We start from the raw sequence: 7,542 nt of genomic DNA on the forward strand, positions 1-7,542 counted from the left end.
GGAGGCAGGAGGCAGGAGGCAGGAGGCAGGAGGCAGGAGGTAGAAGACTTGGAACGTGTCCTTCCATGTTCTCACTTGAACATTGTCTGTGAATGTTGACCACAGAGCTGGCAGGGTCAGTCCTGGAGAACGTCCAGAACACGCTGCATGCATTTGGGTCCTGGCGTTGTGGACGACTGCTGGAAACGGTCTGGACTCCAGAGGTCCAAACCCTCTGACTGCTGACCACTGGTCACAATGATCCCTGACCAGATTCTTGACCAAGTATGTCATGTTTAAACAGCCTTCTGGCCATCACTGGTACTGCACTCCAGTCATTTTTATATACCAATCCAGACCACAAGAGAGCGCTGCTGCTCACATGCAGATGCCGTTAGCCACCTCCATGCTAGGATGCTAGCTTTACTCAAATGTCACATCGACTCCACAAAGACAAACATTCCATTCACACTCTAATTCACACCTGTGGTCGACTTTGAAAATCCACTGAACTCCAGCCACAGCTATGGATGAGTCTGGACTTTAAAGGCGAGCGAGAACCACAGAAACGCCCGGAGAACGTCCAAACTCTACACAACGGTTGTTGTTGAAAGAGTTGAAAATAATTCCTGTTCTGGCTTCACTTTTGTCTTCTTTCCTGTCAACCGTGACTCCAGGCCCTTAAAGGAAGCCAAGGAACACAGCGAGTAAATAAAACAAACCTCAAACCTTTGACCCTCAGTGTAAACAGAAGAAGAACGTCCCACAAGAACCCGCACCACCGCGTTACCAGGTTCAACACGGCGACTGCCCTCAGTAACTACCTGCCCAGATGCCCCGTAATCACAGGGTTGCCTTTCACAAATTGGTCTCTCACGTTCAGAGGAGGATCCACCCTCAGCCCTGACTCTGGGACCGCGGCCACGGCAGCGGCAGCTCTGAGCAGCGAGGCCCCACGGAAAAAATGAAGTGGTCACTAAGAGGAAGCCCAAGCTCTGCGGTCATGGCAGGAGGGAATCTGATTGGATAAACATACGGCCAAAGCCTCAAACCGATTCACCCGGAGGCCGGTGGTGTTCCGAGGAGAAGGAAGAGAGTGAGGTTTTGATCCAGTGGAGGTGGGGGTTTGGATCCCGGCTGCACACATACTGTTCCTTGAAGTTCTGGGTCTGCACCAGGGCTGAGGGTGAAGTTTATCTGAAGAACCAGCGACATCCTCGCCTCAGCTGCCGTTTATTAAAAACAGCAGACGTCATCATCATCATCATCATCCTGCTGCTGCTGCTGCTGCTGCTGCTGCTCCAGACGACGGAGCAAAGTGGGCCATCGCTGATGTCCATCATCCAACCAGAGCCGGGCCTCGGCTGGAGCCGCTCCAATTTCTTTTCAATTACAGCCAGTTATTACAGTGTGAGTTCCTGTCCGACTCTGAGGCCAGCTGTGCTCCGGCGTGTGTGTGTGTGTGTGTTCAGTGCTGGGACACGTGCAGGACATTACGTCCATCACAGCTGGATGCAGGTGCTTTGAAGTGGATCATTGGGCGTTTGAGGAAGTCATAGAAATAAATCACAGTTGTTTTACATTCGTTCTTCGTTTGCTGTTGTTATTTTTCTCCTTCCATTCAGAGCAAAGTGAAGCAGAAAAGATCACAATCAGATGTAAATAGACTTCCATCCATCCATAAACAATAAGTATTTCATGCAGAAAATGCAATTAAATAAAGTAGCGTTCTGCAGCATAAATTCACAAAATGAAAATTATATATATATATATTTAAATTTGCATTTCAAAAGTACATTTCTGATCAACAGTGACTCCTAGGTCCTTCTTCACTGAACTCCGACCAAAATGGCATCATTTAAAGAGATGTCATAGCGGAACACAACCACCAGGGGCGTTTAGACAGGATTTAGACAGAAACACCAAACTAAAAAAAAAACACAAATAAGCAGCGAGACCTGAAATTAAATTCACTAAAGTGTACGAATTAATTTCCCTCCGAGCGCCCATCGACAAATGACGATCATAATTAAATTCCTGTCATCAAACCTGGCAACCCTCCAGGAGATGAAATGTGCGATTACACTTGGTCATTATTCCAAATCGCTTTATTAGGATTGTCTCTATCCAAACTGAAATCTTATTTTAATTTGAGTCCTCCCTGAATGTCTCCTCTGACTGTATCTACAGACAGGATCTGTTTACTCTGGTTCTGTCCCTGTGCCGAGCTCATTAGCATGTCGTTACGCTGCCGCCCTGAGATAAACACAAACTTATTTACAGAGTGAAAGTGAACGAAGGAGAGAAACTCATCTGTGGCTAACGAGAGGGAATAGAATTTGAAATGCAAATCATAAAAATAATTAGTGCTGAGGGGGCAGCAGCAGCAGCAGCAGCAGCAGCAGCAGCAGCAGCAGTAACAGCAGCGACGACTCTGACGACGACTGACTGCACTGCAAACAAACAACAACAACAACAACAACGACACGACTGAGGAGAAGGAGAAGGAGGAGAAGAGGAAGTGTCTAATTTGGCCTGAAAACAGATTTTTTTTTTTTTTACTCGTGTTATTTTTCAGCTTCACTGTGAAAAATAAACTGTTTACCTCCAAAAAGAAAAGTTCATTTACTGGTCGTTAGACTGAGTTTGTCAAAGCAAACATTAAGACCAACGACAGTGTGAGAGTGTGTTTTCACACTGGGGGGAAAGTGAGCACACACACACACACACACACACACACACACAAAGTCAATTTACAATTTGGAAAAATTGAAAACTTTTGCAAAAAGTTATTACTTTTCCCGTTGGGTCATATCAATACAAAGTGAGCGAAAAAAAAAATTTCCGTATTGAACAAAATCTTCAAACTAACACCTTCGTCACATTAGACGATCTATCAAAAAACTAAAAACTAAAGATAAATGTCTTTAAACTTTCTCTGTAGTTAAATGGACAGAAAGTGAGCAGAGCTTTTTCACCTCCGCTGATTTAAAATGTGTAGCATGTTGGTGTAAACACCTCATCTGTCCACTAGGGCGTTAGACTGAGCAGAGACATCAGTGTTATTCTGAGCTGAGGCTCATTGTTGACCCACGTCAATAAAAAATACACTGAGACACTGAACTGCAGTACTACAGAGTACTGGGTCACTGGATCTGTACACAAAGTATTGGGCCCAGTATTGATACTAGTACTGGTATCAGTACATCTCTAGTATTTGTTGTAATTTTTTTTTTTTCTTAAAAAGCCCAAGAATAAAATCTGTTTCTCGACAGATCTGGTTATTTATGAACCTATGAAGAAGTTTCATATCACAGAAACGGTTCTTCAGCCGAGGCTCAGGAGGTTCTTAGGGTTTGGTTTTTTTTCGTTGTTTTTTTTTTTTTGTGCTTCTGAAACAATCACAAAAACATCTGCACATAAAAATTTTACCATGTTCACCAACAGTAAATCATCACGGTGAGTTGGAGGAAAACGCTCTGGTGGAAACCGGTTCAGGTTTTACATGTGGAAGGAGACGTTTCTATCTGGAGCAAAAAGTTAAATAAAAATACATTTAACTGCTGACAAATACTGTGAAGTAAAAAAAAAGTACAGGACCTGCGAGGCTGACGACTGCTGTCACTGCACATCTCCACACCTGATAGAACCAACATGTGTGTCATTGTTTGTGCGACACACACACACACACACACACACAGACAGACCCCCGGAGGCTGATGATCCCTGCCCTGATGTTGACGAAGTGTCACGCCTGAACTGAGCGTCTCTAGATTTAAGCACTGATTCCTCGTTGGCCAATGAGATTATTTATATTTATAAAGTTTCTTTGATGGACCAAACACTCTAATGTGACATACAAATGTAAATGTATCACAGTTGTTTCTCGTTCCCTACTGGCTGCCGCAGGTATTGCATGAGAATTCTCCCCTCTTCTGTACGTGGTGTTCCGCACCTCGACATTATTCTGTTGTATAATTACAGCCTCTGTGTTCAGTTCCAACACGCGTCGGTGCCTAACCCCACGTGAACCTGGAGAACTTCTCAAAACACGCTCTCGACATCGACATCACTCACGTTCGTAATTATGGGTTAGCAGAGACAGTGACATCAGAGATGAAGGCAGACCTGGGTCCAATCCAATAATCTGCTGATTTGAAACACTTTGATTTAAGAGCTTTGAATATTTTCTTTGACTGGAAGATCCAGCTGTCTGACCAGTGATGCTTTAATGAGGAGAATTCACCTTATGATTGGCAACAGTGTCTGTATACATATATATATATATTTTTTAATTTTGGCATAATCACATCAAGGAATATACATATATATATATATATTGGCATAATCACATCAAGCAATTTTTTTTCTTGGGGTCAAATTTGTGACATTTTTAAAAAGAGAATTTTAAACAAACAGTGTTAAATTATAGATGAATTATAATTGCTCAAAAAATTTAAAATATTTTTGATGGTTATAATGAGAGGGAACATTATTATTATTATTTAAAAAACCTGAATATGTTGATTATTATTATTATTATTATTAAAAAAACCTGAATATATATACAAATTGAACCAGACAGACAGCTCTGTATCTTTGTATCTTTGTATCTCTGTATCTCTGTATCTTAATCTTTATTTTCTGTCTCGTCCTCAACACCACAGGGAGCTGGAGTTAATCCTCTGAGAGCAGCTAATGTGATGACACCGGGCTGTGGGTGGTCTCATTGGTCAACAACAGCTCTGTATCCACACACTCACACACACACACACACACACACACTCACACACACACACATGCAGAGCTAAGCAAACGATGGCATAAATCAACAGCTTTAGCAGCTTTTGTCTGTCTCTTCTGTTCTTTACCCAACGCCTCCAGGGTGTTTCTGACTCAATAGCTAATCAATAGCAAACAAACTTCGCGGCTCATGTCAAAAACCTTTTACCCCGTCCAAAAATAAACACTTTTAAACTCAGTAAATTTGTCTTGAAAAAAAAAAAAAACAATGGAAAAGAAACTTTACCTAAAGACCGTGGTTTCTTCAACATGTCATGTCGTCAACATGTCTAGCGTAATGGAAAAGAAACTTTACCTAAAGACCCTGGTTTCTTCCCGGCCTCGTCAACATGTCTAGCGTTAGCTTCATGACCGCCTAGAAAATAAAAACAGAAAATAAAAGTTAGAAGGTTTGATATTACAGCTAGAGGAAAAAGGCTAATAAATTTACATTTAAGTGAAATTCAGTTTAAAAGTTCTGAGGTAACACGGTGGAAGGAAAAGGATACGCTGAATTATTCTTTTTTTGTTGTTGTTGTAACAGAAGAACACATTTATGATTAATCGATCTTCTTCAGTCCAATTCAGGAGGATATTTTATGTCAGTGACAGGATGACAGAGATGAAGCCTCCGTCTGACATCTCCTGACGCTGCTCCAACTCTAAATATTCTCATCAGAAACTCGCCGCTGCGCTCACCGTCTGCTCGCCGTTCCCAGCCAACATGAAATCACAGCGACTGAAATGTAGACCCGGTAAATCTCTTCCCCAGGCAGTGTGTCACGTCTCCTGGAGCAGGTGATAGTCTGAGAAACACCGGTTGGATGATGAGGTAAGACATGTCTGCAAGAAAAAGGAACAACATCAACATGAAAACCATAACAGAGAAGTGGAGGAACAGAGCTGAACTGTCAAGACGAAAAAAAAAATATTGATTAAAAAACCTTAAACATGAATGTTTTTCCATTAACAGAATGAATATGTGGTTTAAAGTCAGCCTCTCCAGCAGGTGGGAGCAAAGTTGAATGAAAATAGACGCGCTAGCACAAAAAAATTAATCGATTTCTTCGGCGGATCTTCTGTTAAATTTGATGGATGAAGACCTTCACAGCTGGGTTTGAACCCATCTGGTCGGCTCCGTTTTTATGGTCCTGACAAAAGGAACTGAGATACTTATCTGGTTTCCTGCCAAGCAGCGGGAGAAATATGTTACAGATTTAGAGATCGGACCAACGCCGTTGGATCAAATAATAACTCAATCAAAGTGGCAGTGAATGCAGATTTCATGATCTAAGTCCTGGGCGGACACTTTGTTTTCGAGGGGTTCACACACTGTTGAAGACGGACCAGGATATTAACTGAGGGCTCGTTCTGACAGATGGCGCCTCCACCAGACTGGGTCAGATGATAAATAAATCACGCAGGAACTCCTCGGTGTCATTTGTGTTTTGTGTCGGTTGCTGCCGGTACGATTTGGGCAGAACCATCTTGGAGTTCCGTTTGCAGCCAGACGGCCCACATGTCAGTTAGTGTTGGTGCCAAACCATATGTGACCCACAGGATCTGGTCCTGTTCAGAACCCACCCTCGATTTATTCAGTCCTGATGAAGTCGACATGAACAGATGGACAGAAGATACTGTTGGACTTTTCTGCCGTCGGAATTTTCAGCTAACGAGAATCAGTTCCCAGAACCTCTTTACAGGAACCAGGAGTTTGACAGAAGCACTGGGACTGTCCAGGAACAATCAGGCTGCAGTTCCCAATACTCCATTTTATTCTTCTTTTTTTTTTTTAATATGAATTACAAAAAAATACAAAAAAAACGTAATTTTTTTCTTTTTATATGTAGTTTTTTGATACTAGATTTGCATTGATTTGATGATTATCGTATTTTTTTTCCTCTGTTTCTTCTCAGCCCGTTCACCTTCTTAAATTCAAATTAACTGGATTAACGACATCATTAATTAGTTATGAATAAATAAAGATGGTAGAAACAGACTTCAGGCGTAATATGTTGTTTTCTAACACCACGTGCCTGTGAGCAGCTTGTTTTGTTCCCTGGTTTCATGCCAAACCATCAGCTAATGGAGCGATGGTTCAGGCTCCACATTTGGCACCAACATCAATTTAGTCTCTTTTAGACTTTGAAAAAAAAAAAAGGCAAATAAGAGTGGGTTTTTTTCCAGAGACATTCACACAAAGCCAAGTTTATCTCCTGTTTAAATATTGCCCCACTGAGGTGAACGTGCTCCCAGCACCTGCACTGGATTTAAGAGGTATTTAGTCTCGTTTCTCAACGACTTCAAGGCTCATACCTTTGTTTTTTTTTATTTGCAGTTGTACAATCAAAGGCCTCGCGGTCGATTTTTCTCATTATGTGAGTAAAACTTTGATGGAAACAAATCAACAACGTCTCCGAGGCGGCGTCTTAAAAGTAAAAAAAGAAAACCTTCCCTGAGTAAATTCCATTTATCATCATCAAGTCTGTGACAGATTTCACATCTGAGTGATGTTGGATCAAGGGTTAGTTGTCTCTCGGACTGACGCTGTTTACAGCCACTATTGACTAAACTCCCCCGAGGCCTTTGGAGAAAACACTCTCCCCCCGTGGAGCGCCGTCAGCTCCCAGAACATGTCGTCCCGTCTGTCAGACTCACCATGGACCAATCCTCCCAGGAATTGTCTGGAAGACGAGATGAGCGGGTGAGATATACGTGTTGAGTGCAGAGGTGAGGGTTTAGGGTGAGTCTGTCAGGGTCGGGGTGGGAGGAGGGGGCATG

At 42.4% G+C, this 7,542-nt stretch overlaps 1 long non-coding RNA gene across 4 annotated transcripts in view; it reads right to left on the bottom strand.

Moving 5' to 3' along the window:
- The window catches only part of LOC103394030 (uncharacterized), a 70,764-nt gene that overhangs the window by 6,366 nt on the left and 56,856 nt on the right, over nt 1-7,542 (bottom strand). For all 4 annotated transcript variants that reach the window (XR_003052694.1, XR_003052695.1, XR_003052696.1 and 1 more), the window contains exons 4-5: nt 5,461-5,604; nt 5,078-5,137 (exon numbers count right to left, since the gene is read on the bottom strand). This is a non-coding gene — a long non-coding RNA (uncharacterized LOC103394030). The remainder of the gene's footprint in view (nt 1-5,077; nt 5,138-5,460; nt 5,605-7,542) is intronic.

This window comes from Cynoglossus semilaevis, chromosome 18, assembly GCF_000523025.1.
Source record: "Cynoglossus semilaevis isolate Cse_v1.0 chromosome 18, Cse_v1.0, whole genome shotgun sequence".
NCBI lineage: Eukaryota > Metazoa > Chordata > Actinopteri > Pleuronectiformes > Cynoglossidae > Cynoglossus > Cynoglossus semilaevis.